The 23,407-nt window shown below is 41.1% G+C and overlaps 1 protein-coding gene across 1 annotated transcript in view; it reads left to right on the forward strand.

Annotated features, from left to right (window-relative positions):
• The window catches only part of mtcl2 (microtubule crosslinking factor 2), an 87,124-nt gene that overhangs the window by 36,465 nt on the left and 27,252 nt on the right, over nt 1–23,407 (forward strand). The gene's annotated exons all lie outside the window — the stretch shown is intronic.

Consider the following 23,407-nt stretch of genomic DNA (forward strand, 5'->3'; position numbering starts at 1 on the left):
GTCCTCTCCCGCTACAGGACAGTTCACCTGCCCTTCATGGACACCTGGATTCACCTGGATGTTCTGTACTCTCAGTGCAGGGTTGGGGGTTGAGTGGGGGTGGGGCGGATCAGGTATTATGCCTCATCATGGAAGGAGTTACATCAGTGCTGCAGTCCACAGCACCGCATCAGTGGTAAAATGTTCGACACCCACAGCGCTGCACGTCGTTAACCTGGGGCACACACTGCTCATAACAACATGTGTTTCCCATAGAAACACAAACACACTCACACCTGTTGGAGAAACTGATGAGTCACTCACCTGGTAAGTGTATCAGCTGCTGACGAACGCCCTGTCTGTCCAGTGATTCCCAAACAGGCCCAGGCTGTCCCTTTAAATAGTCCTGCTCATAATTAGCACAAACGCTGCCCACGGCAAAAACGAGCCCAGATTCAACCATATGTGATAGTACAACAGGAAACACTCTACTATCTCACTGCTACTACTCACTCTGAGCCTCAGAAACCTGTGGGTGGAGTCAAAGAGGTGGTGTCCATCTTTATTTACAGTCTGTGGCGAACGATTTAGCAAGCTAGCAGGCTGTGTGACAGAAAAAAGATGAGGCTGCTGAAAAAACAACACTTTCCTGAAGATCAATTAGGCTAATAATAGATAACATAACACTTCATAGACAATGGCCTCCACTATCTCCACTGTTGTTTATTATTCTTAATTTGTATGTATTGTTTTGTCTAAATTGTTCTTATTTCTATTGCGAGTGTTTTTAATGTAACTGACTGTGCTCCTTATTGTCTTTAACCTCTGTAAAGCACTTTGATTGAAAGTATACAAATAAATTTATTATTATTATTATTATTATATCTCGCATTTTCAGATGAGAGCACATAGGTTTGAGTTGATGCAGTGAGCTATCAGGTGACCAACGCCTTACCCTGTCACCTGCTGCTCACAGCCTGACAGCTTTATTAAACCAACAGTAGTTTTATTCCACGAGTGACTGAAATCTTACTGTGTCATCAGAGAAACCTCACAACACTTATATCTTTGACCGTCGGAGGTTCAGTTTATTGACAGGAGTCAGGCTCTACGACTGTGCTATGTAATTTCCCTGTGTGTGTGTGTGTGTGTGTGTGTGTGTGTGTGTGTGTGTGTGTGTGTGTGTGTGTGTGTGTGTGTGTGTGTGTGTGTGTGTGTGTGTGTGTGTGTGTGTGTGTGTGTGTGTGTGTGCATGCTGGTGTATCCTTTCTCCTCTCTCTTAGGATACAGTGAAGCAGCTTTGTGTTACTCTGTCAAACTGAGGTCAGAAATTAATGGCTCCCCCCTCCTTTGGTCCCAGCAGTGATCTCATCTGGGCGGTGGAGCAGAACGAAGTGTGTGTGTGTGTGTGTGTGTGCGTGTGTGTGTGTGTGTGTGTAATGTATTACAAGAGAGACACAGAGAGACTTCAGCCTTTAGACAGAACGAGTGAGTTGAGGCTTCTCTGTGTTTATGGTTCATTTAAAAAACTGATTCTCTATTAACCTCAGTGCTGTAAACTGTGGGATCGTCCTCTAACAAACTCATAACTCAACACTAATGATCTCACATGACAACACATTTTGTCTGACATCTTTAGTCAGGTTGTCCTATAGGGGTTTTTCTTATTTTGCTGTAGGCCTAAACAGTCAGATGTGCTCAGGTCGTCCTCTGAACCCTTACCTTCCAGGTGTCGTCCCACTGAAAAAACAAAAAGTCATGTGACCTGGCAGTTATCAGAGTTGCAAGAAAGGCAAAGGAGGAAGTCTGGTTAGTTTGTCTTCCTACCTGTGAAGCCCCATGAGCCCGGTGCACTGCCACTGGTACACTTAGCAACTTTATTGTAACCACGACAACAAGGGTGTGTTATGGTTTGACTTCCCCTCTCCTCTTCCTCCTCTTCCTCTCTCTCCTCCTCTGTAATTCGTGCAGCTCTAACTTCATCCCACAGGAGAAATCTGACAACCACACAATACAATCTCAGCATGATGAGCCTCTGCTTTATTAGACTTATCGGTTTATTTGTGATTAGGGACGTTGTTGTCCCTCAGTAGGCCATCTCCGTCTCCAAGCTAATGATTTCAGCAATGGGTTGATAAACACCTGATAATGAAAATACTTAGGCTCAGGCTAATATGACTGTGTTTGTTTGTGTGTGTGTGTAACAGAATGCATATATTGACAGAAGAAAGAGCAAATAACAGTGGAAAAGGAAAAAAGGATCCCTATCTGAAAATTCAGATCGTTGACAGCCAATCAGAGAGGAAACTGATGGTAGGAGGAGTGTGAAAGACCTTAAAAACAAATAAAGAAGTATGAACTGGAGGGATGGAGATGTGGGTGAGGCAGGTGAGGATGGAGGGAGTGAAGATAAGTTGCGTTTCATATCTGATGCTCCTCAGCTGAGAAGAAACGTCTCAGCTGGTCATTACAACTCGTCAAAACCACATATTCAGGACAACTTGTGATTTAATTTTCCACCTGTTTGTTGTGGTAACCATGGCGATGAAGATGTTCTTCTAACCTAAGTAGCCTACTGGTTTGAACCTAAATCGAGTTTTTCCATAACCATTAGGGACTCTATAGGCTATATATACTGTAGCCTAAGCTGTGTCCCAATTCAACGGCTGCAGCCTTTGACTTTTCCACATCCTTTTGCGCATGTTTATTGTGGTTACCGTGACAACAGAGACAGACTTTTGCAAACAGTCCAAAACAATCATCTTCGGATAGCACGTCAAACTAATTGAATTCCCAGTTTTCAATATGAATAAACACAAGATGATAACATTTGGGAGGTTACAGTTTTGTTTTCTGGCCAAGAATTAGACAGGGCCACTTCCTGGGGCTTTATGTTGGATAGAACCTGTTCTCTGCTCACCACTGTCTACAGATGCCACGCTAAGCTAAGCTAAGCTAAGCTAACTGTCTGGCTGCTGCCTGTGGTAGGCTATCACATTGACATTGCACAGACCTGAGCACCAAAACGTACAAAACTACAAACCTTTCCTTTAAAAATGGGTATCAATGAGTAAGAAATAATAACCAACAGCACCCTAATGCTTCAAAAGGATTTCTATTAAAACATTACTCACGTCACCTCCCTGCATGTGTGTGGCGCCTGTTTGAAGTGTCAGAACAAACCTAAAGGTCACCAGACCTTTGTTCTGCCACCAGTCACATCAAACAGCTTGTTATTAATTAAGATGTCTTTATGTCACTGAGTCTGATTATCAAATAGAAACATGGATTCATGATGGGCTCTGATAACACAATTATTATTTATTTGTTGTTAGTATTGTTAGTTGTAGTAGTAGTATAAATTAGTATTAGTAAATAATAAATCAATTAAAAACAGTGGATTCAGTACTGCAATATTGTCATTATTTTAGTGTGATACTCACCGTCATTGCACAAACACAGACCAACATACACACTGACAGAACTGCTGCTTTTCACACTGCCAATTAGGCCTACTCGACAAATCTGTCAAACCTGTACACACTCCACCTCTCTCTCTCTCTCTCTCTCTCTCTCTCTCTCTCACACACACACACACACACACACGTACAGTGTGATACAGTGATCCTATGACAGCCATCATTGCAGACTCGTACGTCGTCACATGTGACAAAATGTCCTAATTAAAGAGGTGAAGCTTGTTGAAGAAGAAGCCACAAAACATATGGACGTGTGTGTGTGTGTGTGTGTGTGTGTGTGTGTGTGTGTGTGTGTGTGTGTGTGTGTGTGTGTGTGTGTGTGTGTAGGTGTGCGTGTGTGTGTGTAGGTGTGTGTGTGTGTGTGTGTGTGTGTGTGTGTGTGTGTGTGTGTGTGTGTGTGTGTGTGTGTGTGTGTGACTGAGGTGTGCCTGAACGTCCAAAATTCAGTTGTACTTGTATTTCCTGCAGAACTGCCCTAATGTTGATATACAGTAGTGTTATGTCAAGCTAACTTACTTTGGATCTATTAAAAGAGAAGCAGTTTGTTTTAGTGCAGTCTGTCAGAACTTTTCTGTCAAAGGTGTCATGTTGTTTTGAATTATGTCATATCATCTCCTGTCTGTTCTCACAGACAGAAGCGGAGAACCAAACAAGCATATTATTCATTCTTGGCTTTCAATGTGTTCTTTGCTGATCTAAGATTGATATATTTCCCCTTAAAAAGGAAAAGGACATGGATTCAAGTCAGCTCAATAGCAGCAGTTTCTAGTCTGAGTGGAGCTGAGGTGGGAGGGGTCACTGCAGAGATGCTCTCTATTTATAGGCTCTGTTGTGGTTTGCAGGGACGCCCTCAGCAGATGGACACTCTGTAGTGTTGATGGAGAAGCTTTGCGTGTGTGTGTGTGTGTGTCACATATGGTTTCTCTCTGTGACTCTGTGCTAAACAGTTGCTGCAGCTCAGGTGGCAGCAAGTGAAAATAAAGAGGGAGGGGGCAGGAAGTTTAACCCTTGTTTAACCAGGTGAGACAAGGAATGAACATGTTTGGAATCAGAGAAGCTGAACGCAGGAAACAGCTTTAATTATTATTTATGTAGTTACAGTGCTGGATCACCATGACAACAGTTACCATAATTAAGGACTCACTGTACTTTGGTTTACGCAGGTAAACAGGTGATGCAGCCGGTGCATGTTGTGACACCCCATGTTGATCTCTGACATTTAATGAATGAAATAATTCTTATCTTGTGGATTTATTGTCAGTAGCTTTTGGCTCTTTTTGCCTTTTCACTATCCAACTGTAAATGTGTTATTTTAGAGTGTTTTCCATCTGCTAAAAAGGAACCAAAACACACAATAATCAAAGTTTTTTTTTTTTTTTTTTTCCCCAAACTTTGGCTCTATTTTATTTGGACGAATAGAAACTGAGACATTTGGAGATTGTGACGTTGACGCGCACTGTGGCTTCTGATTGGCTCTGATCAGCCTCGACTACCAGTGATGATGCATCGTGAGGTTGTCACAGTGTCGTCTTTTATGTTGTTCAATTGAATTCTATATAGCCTATTGACGCATCAACTGCACAAATCTACTGCAGAGTCATTGTGCTTCCTGGTTACACCGACTCACTCATGCTCATGCAGCTGATTGCTCAGGCGTGTGTTTCAGGTGTATTAGTCTGGTTTTTGCTTTAAAATGAAACCGAAGTGGTATGAACGCTCAGAAAAATCCATGTGCAGAGAGGGGTGGATGCTGAGGGGGATTCTGGGATGTTTGTCCTTCCAGTTGATGTCTCTCACAGGACACCTCTGTCACTGCTCTTTACTAACAAATTATCATTTTCACCTCATTTTTTCTCAGACACAAAAACACAGAGTCGGTTGTTTCTCATACAACAGTCAGTTTCTTAGTTTCTTTGTAGTGAAATACTGAGATTCATGAATCACATTGACACTAATGGCCAGCAGAGAGATCAGCTTCTCCCTGTTCACTAAAAACGCTCACATATGAAACAATACATCATGTTTATGTCACATTAGAATTACAGCAGTTATTATTTACAAGTGTGCAGAGGGAAATGTTTCTGTTTCTCCTGTTCTGTGAGAAAAAGCCAGAGAAGAAACTGTTTTACATAATTTTACATTATTTCTCTTCTGCCATTATTGTTGCCGCAGAGAAACGTCAGACATGATCATGTTATTGTTATTAAATCTGAGGAAATGCTTCGTCGTCTTTTTCCACTGTTTACATGTCGCAGTGTTTGTGTTTATAAGTTATATTCAGATGTAGCCTAAACAAAGAGCAAAGACCTGCTGAACTTTCTTTGTCTTTGATTTGTCTCACTTTCCTCCTCCTCCTCCTCCTCCTCCTCCTCTTCCTCTCTTTTCTTTCTTCCTCTGACCCTCTTATCATTCACCTCTCTCCTCCTTTCCTTCCTCCTTTTCCTCTTTTCTGTCCGTTGTTTCATTAATGTGTTGCCAACGGGGTGCCTGGTGACAGGCTGCAAAATCCGTCACCACGACAACGCATTGTGGTCTGTGGTCCGTGGTGGCGTTGTATGGGGAGGGGGGGCGGGGGATGGATGCCGCATCTTTGTGTTGCAGGCTGGAGCTGCTCCTCAGTGTGGAGTAGGTCAGATCATCAAATATTAAAAATCCAGACGAGGAGCTTGTCTCTCGTCCTCCAGCTTCACCTTGTCTAGACTCTCTCTTAAAATCTCTGTCTTTGTCAGCAACAACAATAATGATAATAACAGTGATAATACGGACAGTAAGAGTAAAGATAGTTCTTTGTACATGTCATGTTGTGGAAACATAAAATGTAAAAATATGAAGAAATAATGATTTGAAAAAATTAGGAATAATGACGTTTCTGTGGAAAAACAACATGTAACAAAATGATTTTTCTGTGTTACTATAAATGCACTGTCATGTTGTGCTCTATGAAGCCGACAGACCCTGTGTGTCTTGATGAGTTTTGGTTTTATTGCCCAGGAATTCCCAGCATCCTCAGACGTCCTCAGACGACACTGACTCAACTGTACACATCATAATGCTTGTATTTAAATTAGTTTTTTGTCTCAACTCTGACTTGATCAACCATCAATCCCTATGATGAAGCCCATTGGCAGCCTCTCCTGAAACAATATCAGAAACAGGGTTCCTCAGTTATTTATATTTCTTCAGTTTAAAGCAGAAGTAAGCGGAATGTTTGTGTTAATATAAGTCTTAAATAGTTCTATCTTCCGACAGCAATATAGAGTGTTTGGTCTGAAACACGGGTCTGTCAGTCACTCTGCTCTGCTGTAAGCCGAGGAGAAAACTTTCCTTGTATCCTACAACCTTTATCCAATGAGGAGAGAGAACGGCATAAAGGGGCGGTCCTCTCTGTGTCTGCAGCCAAGGGATGCGCGTGAATGTGGTGACGTAGGGACGAGGGCGGGGACTGCTAACTCCATCTGCTGACAGGAAGTTAGCCAAAACCACTGGATCGCTTACTTCTGCTTTAATACTGTGCAGATCAAAAACACAGACGACCTGTGGACTCGTTCAGTCTCTTTTGTTGATGCAGCTGCTCTGTGATTTTAATCTCAGATCAAAGTGTTTTCTGATCAATAATTCACCTCCCACTGAGCAAGCAACGTCCATAGACGTCCAATACAGGTTGAAATCACGTCGGCCCGTCCAGGCCATGATCTGGACGTCTATATGACAGCCAGAATTAGTTGATAAATGACATTGAGACTATACGTCCACCCTGGCCCGGTTCTGAACGTCTATAGACAACCAAATTGAGTTACAAATAGACGTTCTGATAGGCCCTGATCTGAACGTCTATACGACATCCAGAATTAGTTGATATATGACATTGAGACAATACGTCCAGCCTGGCCCAGTTCTGGATGTCTATAGACAACCAAAATGAGTTGCAAATAGACGTTTTGACAGGTCTTGATCTGGACGTAAATATGACAGCCAGAATTAGTTGATATATGACATTGAGACTATATGTCAAGTCTGGCCCTGTTGGGGACGTCTATAGACAACCAAAATGAGTTGCAAATAGACGTCCTGCTAGGCCTTGATCTGAACGTCAACATGACAGCCAGAATTAGTTGATATATGACATTGAGACTATACGTCCGGCCTGGCCTGGTTCTGGACGTCTATAGACAACCAAATTGAGTTACAAATAGACGTTCTGCTATGCCTTGTTCTGAACGTCTATACGACATCCAGAATTAGTTGATATATGACATTGAGACAATATGTCCAGCCTGGCCCAGTTCTGGATGTCTATAGACAACCAAAATGAGTTGCAAATAGACGTTTTGACAGGTCTTGATCTGGACGTAAATATGACAGCCAGAATTAGTTGATATATGACATTGAGACTATATGTCAAGTCTGGCCCTGTTGGGGACGTCTATAGACAACCAAAATGAGTTGCAAATAGACGTTTTGACAGGTCTTGATCTGGACGTGAATATGACAGCCAGAATTAGTTGATATATGACACTGAGACTATACGTCTGGCCTGGCCTGGTTCTGGACATCTATAGACAACCAAATTGAGTTACAAATAGACGTTCTGCTAGGCCTTGATCTGAACGTCTATACGACATCCAGAATTAGTTGATATATGACATTGAGACAATACGTCCAGCCTGGCCCGGCTCTGGACGTCTATAGACAACCAAAATGAGTTGCAAATAGACGTTCTGCTAGGCCTTGATCTGAACGTCTATACGACATCCAGAATTAGTTGATATATGACATTGAGACTATACGTCCAGCCTGGCCCAGTTCTGGATGTCTATAGACAACCAAAATTAGTTGCAAATAGACGTTCTGATAGGCCTTGATCTGGACATCAATATGACAGCCAGAATGAGTTGATATATGACATTGAGACTATACGTCCAGCCTGGCCCGGTTCTGGATGTCTATAGACAACCAACCAAAATGAGTTGCAAATAGACGTTCTGATAGGCCTTGATCTGGACGTCTATGACAGCCAGAATTAGTTGATAAATGACATTGAGACTATACGTCCAGCCTGACCCGGTCCTGGACGTCAATAGACAACCAAAAGGAGTTACAAATGATGTTCTGCTAAAAGATTATTTATAATTACTTGTATAACTCTAATGTTTATGAAGTAAATTTAGTGTTTTTGAAAGTGTGCAAAGGCCAATGAAATTACAGGAATGTCCTGTAAGGATTATGGTGGATTTCATTTATTTGAAAGGGAGAAAAACCAGCACACTCTGAATATAAGATCCTTTGGTGATCTTTAATGTAGGACAGGCAGGTAGACGTTTCGACCGTAGTCTTTTTCAATGTAAAAAAAAATGTGATTTCATTTATTTCCCATTTTGTAAATGAAACATTACTATCTTTCTCTGTTTTATTCAAGCACATGAAAGTATATCTGTATAAATGTGGAGCTTTTACCAAGGTAATATCTGTTTACAGTTCATGGTTTTTGTGCACTTTAATATTTAATTTTTTCTAATTCTGGATGTAAATATAGGAAACTTTTTTTGCATTGCTGCCAATTCACCGACAGAGTTGCCTTGGGTGCTAGCCCCAGAGCAGCTTGTATATCAGTAAAACGAATATACTGTATGGACAAGGGTCCTCAATTCAATAAAAGTGCATGGCAGATCCCTGGTAGAACATGGAAGCAAGAATCAGGTTTGAAGCTTGACCCAGCTGTGGCTGATGTTGTCTTCATTTCTACATGTGTGAACCAGTGTGAGCCCAGAACTTCATAATACATCATTCAAAATATTCAATCAAAAAACATGCATGGAGTGCCGCATCTTTGTCTCTTGTCTCTACCTCTGGTGCTCTTCATTGTCAGAAACACTTAATTCAAAATGTATTCAATAAATTAATGAAAAATACAATGTTTCACTTATTTAATTTAATTCATGTATTTAAAAAGGACAATGTACATAACATCAGCTCTTTTCTCTTTTGATCATGAAGGAATCAATGAATGATAACTAAATGCACACATTTATTGGTTTTAAGCACATATAAAAAACGTTTAAGTATTTTTCCCCCCTATTACTATGTAACCATAGTAAACAACACCCATTGGCTGTCTCAACCTGAGCATTTGACCATGATTGGTTAGTTTGACTGTCATCACAGCGCGGCCAATGGGCGCGCCTTTCCGTCAAATTTGAAAATACGCGCTACTGCAGCTGGGAAATGGTAACCGCGACAATGCGCATCACCGTCATGTGGATTTTTGTATGCCATGGATAAACGGATAAAGGCATGGACAAACCGTCGGGCGGAACCTGGTCAAGACCAAGTGAATTTAAATTCTTCAAAAAAAGAACAGGTAAGATAATATTCCTCTGTTATTATTGTGACGTTTGTTTGTGTGCCATCGGTTTCAGTAGCTCCGTGTGTGAGTGTGTGCGTGCGTGTGTGTGTGTGTCTGTGTTTGTGTTTGTGTGTGCCTTTGTGTGTGTGTGTCTGCGGGCGGGGTAACGGACGTGGAACGCCGATTGTAATTGCGACCGTGGCAGTATTTTTTTCCTGCATCTTACTAAGGTGAGGACGATATTGCAACCGGTGCAGCTTCATTAACGTGTGTGTTGAGATGAAAAATTACCTGCCATTAGCACATGAGCTATACTAACAGTTTCACAATGTATTAAGTAGCGAATTTCAGTGTATGTTGCTACCAGGTCTGAAGTCTGCAGGTAAATGAATAGAGTCGGTGAATAACAGAAAAGTGACTGTCATATACTTGTACAGTTACAGAGGATGAGGAGAGGAGCAGCAGAACAGCAGATGTTTCCTGCACAACCTTCACTTCATCTGGACTGAGTTGTTTCCAGTCTGCTGCTCATGGTCCCCTCGGACTGGTAAGTAATTGTCTAACTAATACTAATAATAGGCTATTACTAAAGGGACAGTTCACCCAAAATTCAAATTTCACTCCATCTACTCACCCTCATGTCAAGAGCTGTGAGAATTTTCAGAGTCCTTCGTTCCTTCTCTGAGTTACAGGGGGGTCCGCAAAAATGAAATAAGTCTATATTTTAAGCTTGTTTGTAGCGGAAGCTCCCAGTGTCTCAGTTCACTGCTCTTCCACTGACCGGTGGAAAAATTTCTCATGTGGGGGCTTCAATACAAGAGGGACATTACAGACGAGCAGTATGGAGGTATTTGGATGTTTTTTGGTGTGTCTCTTTGGACGAAAAAAGTTGGTTGACAACCATTATATGGACAAATACTGCTGCGTGGACCCCCCCCCCCCCCCCCCCCCCCGTAACTCAGAGAAGGAGCAGAGGACTCTGAAAATTCCCACAGCTCTTAGTCAACATGAGGGTGAGTAGATAATGAGGGAAATTTGAATTTTGGGCGAACTATCCCTATAATTCTAAACTGGAAACAACCTCTTTTTTTCCTGGCCATTGAAGAAAACAACATTAACTGATATGAGATGGAGTAGCATTAAATTCTACTAGGCACAACCTTCATCTCTTTCCAGTCTGCTGAGATCAAGAACTGCGCGGCAAGATGGTGTGATGCTGTTTTGGGGACTTCAAAATATCAACAACTTCACTTTATGTCTTACTTCAGCCTGGTAGGTAGTGCTCTTCATTCACATATAATTCCACCTGATACGAAGAGATGTCCTCATTGGTTTTGTGTTTAGGTTCACATGAGGTTTCTAAATTTCCCTGTAGGGACCAATAAAATATCTATATCTGTTTATGTAAACACTGATGTGTGCAGGGTAGATCACCGTTCAAGAACCTCCCCACATGACAAATATCCCAAAGTACTAGATGTGAAATATGACTGAATATTCTTTATGTCCAACTGTATTTTACACAGCCAAGGACCCACAGCAGTGCTTCACCTGTGAGATCATCATGCTGGAGAACCACAAGAGAGCAAAAGATGATGGGGAGTTCAGCACACAAACAGGTAGGAAAACAGACCAAGATCTACACCAAATGCAGTTTTGTTTCTAAATTTTTTCATACAGTAAAACCTATTTCAGATTAATTCAGTTTTATTTGTATAGCACCTCCCCCTACATAAGTAATGAACAAACTAGGAATTAAACACAAACACAGATACACACACATTGAGATGAAACAGCTAACGCTTTCAATACAGTTACAGATTACCGTATTACTGTTTAAATTTTAATCATCACATCTCTGATGAATGTGTGTTATGTTCAAGTCAAAACTAGATGGAAGGCGACAGCCCTGCTCTATAGAATTTTCCTTCCAACACTTTTTTACACCCAAGATAGTGACTATGGCCCCCCCTCATTTATCAAACTTGTGTAGGATCTGATGAAGAACAGTCAGCATATACCAGGTGTCAGGGGTTCAACTCCTCTCACTGGAGGAAATTTCTCTGGCGTCTCTGTTCTATTCTGATTTGTACTGTTCTGACAATAATAGTCATTGATGAGCATCTATCTGCCAGACCACGCATTGTTTGTAATTCACCTCAGTTGCTCAAAATAAGTGGAATTCAATTTCCAACAAGTGCAGTGTAGCTGTTGTGCCCCGTCCACTAACATTTAAGAAAATAGAGAGGTCCTGAGTTTGGTTTTAAAAGAACACAGTAATGGAGAAAGTCATAAAATTAGTAGGTAAACTGTTTTAGGTGGATAAATATTAAAAGCCATCTTTACTTGCAGAGTTGGAGATTTCCAACTGGCAGTCTGCTGGGGTTTTAAACTGTCTTTGATGTACTGTGTAGCCAGACCAGGAGCTGCTTTGTTGACCAAGAGTAGGTTTTTTGAATTGAAAACGACATGTAGCATGTTGATGTTACTGGTATTGAGTCTGGACTCCAGGTATTCACAGATCTGGGGTCTGTTTCACAAAGCAGGTTTAGTGAAAACTCTTGAGTCTGTTAACCCTGAAATGAGGCAAACTCTGGGTTTTCCGTTTCAGAAAGGGAGGTAACTCAAACTAGGTAAAGAGGAGTAACTCCAGCCCGTTTCACAAAGAGAGGTAACTGAAACTCAGAGTCAGTTACTATGGCAACCTCGAACGCACACGTGAACCTAACCTGGTTGGGAGCAGGTTTTCTCCAACTAACCCTGAGTTTCTCCTTTTTATCTGAAGCTGCAGACTGAAAGCAACGGCTGACAGTACGTGATGTTTTATTCTCCATGAGGATTTGTTTGATCGTTCCCGTTGTTCTGCACCGTCACTTTGTCTCAACAACCCTCACATGACACAACATGGACACGCACACAGAAGAAAATTGCTCTTCTCTCTCTCTCTCTTATTTTTTTCGTTGCAGATCGATCCACTTCTGGATTATTTCCAGGTGTGATTGATGACTACACGCACAGCCCCGTCACGTTATCATGGAGACAAACTGACAAACTGAACTTAACATATCAAACGCACATTTGGAGTTGCACCTGCTCAAACACACAATGTTGAATAACTCTCCAGATGTATTTTTATAGATTAATACTCACGTAATGTCCCGCGGTGTGAAGGTATGGGGGGGGGGGTCGCGTCTGCGTCAGCATTCATACGTCAATCCACCATGAGAGGTGGGAGGGGCAACGTTTTTTTTTTTGCCGGTTGCCATGGTGAATCACGTTATCTTTGTTCCATTGATGAGGGCTTTCCATCTCCCCGTTACTCAGAGTTGATTGAACTAACTGTTATCACCTGTTCTGAAACACAAAACTCTGAATTCTGAATATAAGTTTAGGATTAGACTCAGAGTTTGTTGAACCTGCTTTGTGAAATGCACCCCTGCTGTCTTTGTTTCTCCTTGTTCATATGAATTAAGTTTTCTGCCATCTAGTGGTTACTTTTTTCCACGCGAGTGTATGCGTTCTATCTTTCATCAGGTGTAAAGCACAACTTAAATAGCCTATCTTTGCTAGTTTGAGACTGGTGCAGTGTGGCACAACTTAGGTTGGACATTAGAATGCAGCAAAGGATGCCAGAGCATTATTTGTACGCATAATTTAAATAATATAAAAAAGTAATTTTTTTTCTCCCCTCTTCTCTTCCCTACATGCACCAAGGAGCCAGCTGAATACTAGCAATTGGAAGGTGGACGTCTCTTCATCTGCTTCATCTGCTGCATGACTTCTGGTATAGAATCATTGACCTCTGTGATGTTTTAATTTTACTCGTTATTACATTGCATTGTGTAATTGTTTTGAACAACTGTTTGTGAACAGTAGTTTGTTGTAAATTTAAAGCTGAATACATTACACAGGCAATGATGTTGTGTATTTTACTTTTAATTAAGTTGAGCTGAAAGTCTTATTGACCTATCAAATGCATTTATATTCCTCCATTATATTATATTTATGAGAAATGTAACAGTTTGATCTGAATCATTAAATAGTGCAGTAAGTATGTTTTATTGTAGTCATGTATTTGCATTTGAAATCTTTAAAGTAGCAGTTTTTCCTCCTGAAATAATGTCTTCTGGATGTTTAATAATTATGTCTTGAAAACGTTTTCTTTTTGTCGATGTTTGTGTCGATGTGTTTGATTTGTTTATAATGTGTTGTACACAAAAGGAGATGCCTTTGTTGCGTTTTTTGCTTTATATTTTATTATTATTTTATAATAATAAAAATAATTTAAAAAAAATAAAGCGTATTTTAATGACGTCCATATAACATCCAAGATAACACATCTACACAACGTCTAGAAAAGACATAATAAAAACGTTCATTCTGGCTCCTTAAATGACGTCTTCTGGAAGTTTGATAATTACATCCTGACAACGTATTTTAATGACGTCTACATAACATCAACAATAAAACGTATATCCAACGTTCAGAAAAGACGTAATAAAAACCTTCATTCTGACTCCTCTGAAGACGTCTTCTGGATGTTCAAAAATTATGTCCTGAAAACGTATTTTAATGACGTCTATATGACATCTAAAATACACATCTATTCAACGTCTAGAAAAGACGTAATAAAAACTTTCATTCTGGCTCCTCTGAAGAAGTCTTCTGGACGTTCAATAATTACGTCCCGAAAACGTATTTTAATGACGTCTAAATGACATCCACAATAAAACGTATATTCAACGTCCAGAAAAGACGTAATAAAAACTTTCATTCTGGCTCCTCTGAAGAAGTCTTCTGGACGTTCAATAATTACGTCCCGAAAACGTATTTTAATGACGTCTATATGACATCTAAAATACACATCTATTCAACGTCTAGAAAAGACGTAATAAAAACTTTCATTCTGGCTCCTCTGAAGACGTCTTCTGGACGTTCGGAAAACACGTCTTTTCGACGTATTTTGGACCACTTTTTGCTCACTGGGCTGTTTCCTCTGGAGAAACTTGAAAACATGAACTAAAGTCCCCGAACAGAATAAAGTAGAAAATTGTCTTCAAACACTCTCACTGCTCTGACCTCTGTCTTTTCCATTGTTCACTGCACTAATTCAATAAAAATTCAATACGCAATTTAGTTTGAAGGTTTACATTCTCCAGTCTCAGCAGCCTGAATGAAACTCCATGAGGATTCAATTAATGAGTTAACCAAAGAAAGTCATCTGTGAAAATAATAATTTACTGCACCTGAAACCTGCAGGAGTCACAGAGACATTAACTCATTTGCACTTTAAATTAGACTATTAACCCTTTAGTAAACGTCTGGGGGCAGTAGGACCCTGAGGACGGATGTGGGGGAGGGGGGTCTGTTCAGCTTTCAACCACCGTGACGAATACACACATTCTTCCATACACACTTACTGTATACACGCGCGCGCACACACACACACACACACTCTGCTTGCACAAACAAAAACATGCACACACATGAACAAATCAACTGCACATACACACACGCACGCACCCACATATGCACATGAATAATTCAGATCAATACAAAGCGTTGAGGTTGGACTTGAAGGGCTGTTCATTTGTGCAAGGTCACCTACTAACACACTGCCTTAATAAGCAGAGTGTCTGGACATACACACACTCAGACATACACACACACAAGCTTTTCTCTAATGGAAGTGGCTGGAAGTGAACAGAGCTTCTGGTAACAAAGAACAACAAATCCTCCTTCCTCTGCTCCCTCCATCACCTCCTCCTCCTCTTCTCTCCATCCTTGTTTTCCTCCATCCATGTGTGTGTGTGTGTGTGAGTCCCTGTGTGTTAAGAGCCAAAGTAAACAGAGGAGGAGGCTGTCTTTGTCTTTGTCTCTTTTTTTAGTGCAGAGAGAGAGAGAGAGAGAGAGAGAGAGAGAGTGTGTGTGTGTGTAAGGAGGGAAGGTGTAGCTTCCCATCAGATGTTGAGTAGCCTCTCAGCCAATCGTATCCATCCTCTATCAGCCTGGCGGCGCTTTGTTGCTGTGCTAATGCTATGCTAATAGGATGGAAATTGACCATTCACTCTCTTTAGCTGCACCGACACAAACGAATGTGAGCATGAAAAAATACTTTTTTTTTTAACCAGCCTGTGTGTTTCCTGAAGTTCCATCCCTCAGGGCTACGGGAGATTTTGGGGGGAAAACAGGAGCTCAATCACAGCAGTGCTCAGTATCATCCATACTTCAGGGTGTAGAGTTTCCATGAAGTCCGAGGCCGATTGATTAGCGGCAAAATTCTGACTGGAAAATCCATCAGAGGAGGAGGAGGAGGTGAAGAGCTGGAGTTACAGAGTTACAGTATCCAAACTGATTCTCATTTGTCCTCAGGAGAAAATACTGAGGCCAATAAATATAATACAATACATGTACTAAGAAACACACCAATGTAAATTATATGGGGTCCAGAAATCCCTCCGAGCTCTGATATAAAATAACAGTCGAAAAAAAACAACTCTGGTCCAAGGTGTTATCGATCAAATCTGAAGTAATCAATACTGATGAGATGGTGAGACGGTGACTGTGGACTGCCGGGGTCACGACCTTGTCTCCCAGACAACCTGCAGTGAAACAGATTCATATTTGTCAGTGGATATGATCTGCTCCCTCCTCCTGCAGCTCTCTGTGTCTGTGACGATGTTCATCCTTATTCATCAGCTCCAGACGGCGTCTCTGTGATAACAGCTTTTATTTTATCTGTCAGGAGCAGGTTTTATGAATAGTGTTGAACCTGCAGCAGCTGGGAAAACGCTCCCTCGGCTCTTTTCCTGTCATCCTCAGGAATTCAAATTCCTGATGTTCCTCTCAGGATTTTTTCCTGAACCTGTTTTCTGATTAAAGCATTGTTACCATGGTAATGTGTGAAAATAACAAACGTCAGTATAGACCATGTTTTTATTCCTCTAACACTTTAGTTCATCATGACTTAGTCAAAAGTTGCTCCATTCACCATATCTATCTATCTATCTATCTACAGTATCTATCTATCTATCTATCTATCTATCTATCTATCTATCTATCTATCTATCTATCTATCTATCTATCTATCTATCTATCTATCTATCTATCTATCTATCTATCTATCTATCTATCTATCTATCTATCTATCTATCTATCTATCTATCTATCTATCTATCTATCTATCTATCTATCTATCTATCTATCTATCTATCAGAGCCATAATTGTTTCCTCCCATCCACTCACATTCAGCTCACTGAGGAGAATCAGTGGAAATGAAGTAGTTCTGTAATGTGGTCACAGTTGCTGCTATAGGTTATGCACCGTATCCTGAATAAGAACTTAGATTTTTGCTTCCTGTTTTACAAAATATAGATATATATGTTTTTTTCTTCCATTCATTCTATTATTTTCATTGTTTTGTTGTATGTAAATCAGTCATAAGACTCCACATTAAGTGATATCAGTGTCACGTTGACTTAATGTGTTACACAACCCAGAATTCCCTTGACCAATAGATGATCAAATCAGCTGAAACTGGTTATCTAAAGACCAGAGCAGCTCTGTCTGCAGGCTTATTCAGGTAAAGTGAAGCGTGTTTGATTTGATTTGATTTGTAGAGTTCAGACTAATAGCGTGAGAAAACTCTGGTGTCGTCCTTCATGATCAGTACAAATGGATTTATTTCATTTAAGGTTCTGGATCCAGGTTTACTTGCATCATCTCAGCAGACACACACACAGAGGCCCTATGCTCAGAGCATTGAGGCAAAATTGGCTGTTTATTTCCTAATCCAGTGCAGACAGGGCGTCGTAACAGTGTCACGAAATGTGTGTTAAAGTAGGAGTGTGTTGTAATGAGCCAAGCAGACGAGTGGGAAATGCTGGTGTAGTTTTCGTGTTATCTGCTCTGAGCTATGGAGAGAGAGCGAGAGAGCAGCTTAACGCTGCATTTGCATCCCAGGAATTCAGTGAAACACTGTTATCAAGTGTGACTAAACATAAATATGATGTTAGCCTCAGCTCACAACATTACAAGCTTCCATTTGTGCTTTTATATCAACAGTATTTTGTAGGTTTTACAGGCTAAACAGAAGGATTTGAGCAGAAAATGGATATTTATTGGTTCATTTTCCTTATTAAAGCCATAAGGCAAATAATGGAATTTTAAAAAAATGTCAGGCAGATGAATAACAAGATTGATTGGTTTCCTGTCCTTGTTAATGAGCTGAATTAAAGATTTGCTAAAGCTAACGGGCTCCAGGCTCATTTGTTGTGTTGTATTTGCAGGAGACGAAGCGCTGTTTAATTATCTCCTTCAGTCCCGAGTGTCAGTCTCCTCTCTCCCTCCGCCTTTATCCATCCTTATCTGACACGCACACACACACGCACACGCACACGCACACACACACCCTAGTTATGCAACCCATTGTGAACTATGTTGTGTGGACTCTGCTCCAGTGTGTGTGGTGGTGATAATGAGACGAGAGTGTCCTTTTCTTTCGGCTGAGACTAGTACCTCGCCTGCTAGAGCGTGTGTGTGTGTGTGTGCGCGTGTGCTGCATGCACTTCAAATAAATCAATTTTCTTTTCACAAACCCACACCCTCTCTCTGTGCGTGCGCGCGCACACACACACACACACACACACACACACACACACACACACTCACACACTGTGTTCCAGTGATGTGATCTAATTTCTGCCCTCGGAGGAAATGGTTGCTGTTGTATTGCAGCAACTAAAAGATTCTTTCCAGACTCCACCATTTCAAAAAACAAAAAAAACAAAAAAACAAATCCTCTGACTTAAAATTAGACTTTGTGGTGTGTTTGTGAGTCTGTTCAGACCTTCAGAGATTTGGAAACAAACCACACTACCAGTAGCTCTGGATGTTCTGTAAGTTTTTTATGTTAAATTTGCAGCTTTAAACGTCAGTGTGTGAGAGCGTTGGTAACAGTTTGAGGCAAAAGGTCACAGCTGTGTCCCTTCACCCATCAGAGAGGATGGCACTTGCTGTCTGTGTTACGAAACTAAATAATGTGCAGGTTGGTAGGGCAACCATATACGTCCCTCTTTTCAGTGGCCTGTCCTCGGTTGGTATCATCTCCAGAAATCTGCCCTGTATGACTGTGGATTAAAACACAGACCGGAGAGGGCACAGGCTGCAAAACAGATGTCGTAGTGTTGTGTTTGGTTTGTCCAACAGAGTGGGTTTAGCCATCAGCTATTAGCAGTCTCAGATCTAAAGCCTTCAGAATAGACTCATCCAATCAGATCTTTATCTTTTCTATTGGTTATTACCTCTAATGAAAATGAATTTGGCCTACCCAAAACATCATGGTGGAATTTGAAAATGTATTTTTTGTTGGGAAAAGTGAAGAAGGAGTAGCTAGTTGCTGGGCTTTCATGATTTCACATGAATATACTCACCAGGAATATTTGAATTTTGAAAGAGCCCTTTTTTAAGGTTTTTCTTTAGTGTCACAAACTAAATATAAATCATTGACAGAGAGTCAGACTTCATGACCACTTCAAAGGTAGGAAGTCACCACAGTTTTGTCGTGTCAGTGGTTTATGACACTGGTGAACATTTGACTCCCTCTCTACCCACACTGATATTTTTGCCTTGTTCCTTAGCCTGTATCTTTATGCTAAGCTAGGTTAGCATCCTGGGAAAAGCAAAGGTGAAAAATGCAGTAATGTAGTTTTGAGAAAGTACACGAAGGAGGTCGTGGTGTCTATGTAACCATGGAAACAAAGACTGCAGTGTAAAGTGGAGGAAGTAACCAGTAGGAAGTACTTATTTTAAACCAAATCATCTTTTTTTTTTTTATTCCAACCAAGGCATGAGCATATATTAGCCATGGTGACAAAGGTAGACATGCTACTGGCGCCTTATGGGGGCGCTGGTTAATGAGACGCTGTTTGTGTAGGTGTCAGAGGGTTGTCCAGGATAAAGTAGTCAAACCTGACCTGAATCACAGGTTTGATCCCCACAGCAGCACCAGTACAGTAACTTGTTGTAACTGCCTCATATCGGTTTGATGTTTACCCTCACGTTTTTTGGTTCCTGTCTGTAGCATAGTATTCCTGGAAGTGAAACTAAATGGCGCCGACCTAGTTTTGCGCACGTCAAAATTAATTAACACACCCCTGAGAAAGCTGCACCAGCAGCAGTTTATCAATATTAAAGAAATGAACACCTAAGTAATGAAAGAAGACGAGGACAAAGAAAAAAAAGATTTAACCCCTCCTGTTTGACTCTAATTTATTTTGTGAATTATGAACTATATTAGCATAATGCTACAGCCATGCGTCATTGTAGTGCACAATTTACATGTGTGTGTGTGTATGAAGTATGTGTATTGTCTTATGATACACCCATTGTTGTGTGGTTGAAGGGACATGTATTTATTGTATCCTTTATTTATTTTGTGTTTGTTGTTTTGGTGGGGAAGTCAAATTGAAATTAAATGATGATGAAGGTATGGATTGCATCCAGTGTGTATGAGCTTCCTAGACTGTGTCAGACTGCTGCACTAGACAGTAAAGAAAGAAGATGAGAGCAATAAAAACGCGGTAAAAAGCTCCCTCTGCCTGTGAAAATTAAAGTCCATGAGTCTGTGGGACACACAGAGGTGCCCCCCACCCACCCCCTGTCAGGATTTAACGGCTGGTTGGTTCAGGTGAGTCTGAACGCTGAGATCAGATCTGACCTCTGTGCTGCTACCTCCCTCGCTCTCATTCTCACTAAACAATCTCTTCTCCTGTGTGTTCGGCCGTAACCGGACCGGCGTCTTAAAACCATTTAAAACCGTCTCCATTTTTAAACCACATCAGCAGCAGAACTGTCAAAACACACACACACACACACACACACACCAGTGACATCTGAGTTCAGCAGGCTTGCTCTTTGTTGTTTCTACTCTGTTTATTTTCAGTTTGAATTAATTTGCATCTGAGATTTTTCTGGCAACCTCTCACTCTTCACTGTTTTTATTTTCCACTTCATTCTACGGTGTCCCTGAGAGCTCTATGCTCCAGTCTTGTATGAAGTAGCTACTTGAAAACAATACCCGAGTAACAGCACAAGTATCTTACCAGAAACTGACTGAAGTTCAAGTTGCCTTTTAGTGTTTAACTTGAGTAAAAGTTGTAAAGTGTGTGATATTTACTTTTGATCATCAACTTTATTGTGGCCACCTGATAAAGTGAAGCTTACTATTCATTGTCTTACAGTAATCAAATTCAAAGACATTTTTAGGAAGTGCCTTCAAATTCAAGAACCAAACTCAGTCTGTTTACTTCGGCTACTTTCAAGAGGTACTTGATTTGATTGGGATTATGCAGGGAAATATACGTGTGAGGTGAAAGTAACAAAGTGAAGTCTTTGTGAATTCTACTTAAGTAGAGCAACAAAGTATCTGCACTCTGTGCTTTTGTTTTGAAGTTTTGCAATGTTGCATAAACTCGTGTCCAGAGTTTCAGCAATGTTTTCAGCCTTAGTTTATTGCATCATTCCCGCTTACTTTCCCGTCCTACTTCTCCTGCAAAGTTCCTCGAGTTGTTTCATCACGTCTCTGGGTCGTGTTTAATCCCGTCCTCCTCCTGTAGCCTGATTGTCACGGCTGGTCGAGCTGCAGATCAGATCTGACTGGAAGGAGGGAGAGTTCACACTGCTGTGCCTCCCCATCCATGACGGAAGAATGACAACATCTCTCTCTCTCTCTCTCTCTCTCTCTCTCTCTCTCTCTCTCTCTCTCTCTCTCTATCTTGGCATTGGTTTCCCTCCATCCACCACTCTACTCTGAAAGATGAGAGTTTGGTCTTTGTTGGCATTGTTCCATCTCTCTCTCTCTCTTCTAACCCTTTCCACTATTTGATTAACCCATCCATTTACTACTGTATTTTTCTCCTGTATATACCCAAGACTGATCTATCTGTACAGCACATTATCACACAGAGACCATTCAGTGAACTCAACAGAAATGCTCATTCATCCCGCCTTTATTTAGGAACCGTTATGATGTCAAGAACATTCAAACAGGAAAATACAAGTGACAGTACAACAACACTTAATACAGACAAATGGACAACATAGAGTATAGTTAAACACACACATACACACAAATGCAGAGGCAGAATCATTTATTATTCATCATTGATCTGTGGATACAAGTTTCTCAGTGTGTTGTAAAGTGTTCCAGCATTAAAGCAGTTAAAGAATAGAAACATTTAATGTGAAAATTAATTTTACAATCTGATAAAATTATAACAGTGTCACAGATAAGATAGATTAGAGATAGTATCAAAAACAGAAGGTTAAAGGATTGAATCATGGCTGAGGATATGAGAGAGCACAACACTCACTGACCCTCTCAGAGTCGCGTCCCTCAACCAGATGAAGCAGCTTCGCTTCCTGTGTCACATTCAGTGTCGTGAGAATTTTGCATAAATCCATTTCCATCTTTTTTCCATCAAAGCCTCCTCCCCCTACACACACACACACACACACACACACACACACACACACACACACACACACACACACACACCACCTCCTGCTCAGCTGAAAGCCTGATCCAATAGTTCCCACATCTGTAGTCAACCTGCAGCCAGAATCATTGCTTCCATTATCAGGGCAGCTCATCGACCAGTGAGTTTAGAGCCATTAACAGACTGCTTGCCCCCCGATAAACTGATCTGAAAGTGGGTTAGGACATAGAGGAGGGGGGATGAAAAATTCAAAGGTCAGGACAGCCCAAATACTGATGAAGGGATGAGAGAGAGATGGGGTTGTGGAAAGAATCAGACAAACAACAAATGTCCTTCATGCTGATGCTGCAACTCTAACTCCACACGAACCTCCTCCTCCTCCATCTGGACCTGAGGAGATGAAAATCAAACATCCTCTAAACTTAAAACTGTTGCTTTGTGTTTTAGGGGGGAACAAAAACAGTTTCTGTGTTTTTATTTAGTATATTGTACTGTTCTCCTTCCTCACCTCTCTCCTTCCTCCATCCATCAATCCATCTCTCCGTTCCCTTTCTTTTGTTGCTGGCGGTTCGTTGCAGAGAGAGAGTAGCTTGTTTCCATGGAAACGGACTGAGCCAGATGAGCTTAGTTACTCGCACTGCAGCGTCTGTTCAAACTCCTAGTGTGTATGTGTGTGTGTGTGTGTGTGTGTGTGTGTGTGTGTGTGTGTGTGTGTGTGTGTGTGTGTGTGTGTGTGATTGGTTGTAGCTCTAAAAAGGAGGGATGATGATTTATGAGAGTCTAATTTACTGGGCAGACAGTGGCTGAGTTGTGTGTGTGTGTGTGTGTGTGTGTGTGTGTGTGTGTGTGTGTGTGTGTGTGTGTGTGTGTGTGTGTGTGTGTGTGTGTGTGTGTGTGTGTGTGTGTGTGTGTGTGTGTGTGTGTTGTTATCGATGCTCCTCAGCTCTTCGCTCATGTCATCAGCTCTTATGTCCATGCTTTTGTTTTTCTCTTTTTGTTCCTACTCTGCTGTTTGTCTTTCTTCTCACATCTCTCTCTTTCTCTCTCTCTGTTCATACCTTCACTGCACAGCTGTAATTTCCCGCTGTTATCAGAGTCGCTGTGGTAA

Source organism: Trachurus trachurus, assembly GCF_905171665.1.
Source record: "Trachurus trachurus genome assembly, chromosome: 7".
NCBI classification, from domain to species: Eukaryota; Metazoa; Chordata; class Actinopteri; order Carangiformes; family Carangidae; genus Trachurus; species Trachurus trachurus.